The sequence below is a fragment of the Orycteropus afer genome, unplaced genomic scaffold, assembly GCF_000298275.1.
Source record: "Orycteropus afer afer isolate SDZICR_OR568_19922 unplaced genomic scaffold, OryAfe1.0 scaffold00288, whole genome shotgun sequence".
Taxonomy (NCBI): domain Eukaryota; kingdom Metazoa; phylum Chordata; class Mammalia; order Tubulidentata; family Orycteropodidae; genus Orycteropus; species Orycteropus afer.
The window spans coordinates 974,130-974,734 of record NW_006921875.1 but is presented as its reverse complement, the minus strand read 5'-3'; positions in this window follow the sequence as shown (position 1 = coordinate 974,734).

Below are 605 nucleotides of genomic sequence, written 5' to 3'. Positions count from 1 at the left end.
CTTTTTAAGGAATCACCATACTGCTTTCCACAGTGATTGTACCATTTTACAGTCCACCAGCAGTGTATGAGAGTCCTAATCTCCACACATCCTCTCCAGCATTTGTTATTTTCTGTCTTGTTGAACTTTGCTATTAGTGCTGGGGTGAGATGGTAGCTCATTGTTGTTTTGTCTTGCATCTGTCTAATGGCTAATGATAGTGAAGATTTCTTCATGTGTTTGTTGACTGCCTGAATATCTTCTTTGGTGAAATGTCTGTTCATTTTTAAATTGGATTGTTTGTCTTTTTAATGTTAAGGTGTTGGAGTTCTCTAAAAATATTAGAGATAAATCCTTTGTCAGATATGTCATTGCCGAATATTTTTTCCTAATCTGTAGGTTTTCTTTTTACTCTTTTGGAGAAGTCTTTTGACACATACAAAATTTACCTTTTGGAAGGTCCCAATCACCTACTTTATCTTCTTCAGTCAGAATTATTGATTGAAAATTGATGAGAAGGGTTACCAGCATTTAGCATTCACCATGCATTTGTTCCATGCCAGGCATTATCCTAAAACCTTGGCAAATAATGCACACATCTATGGTCAACTGAGACATCTGACTGC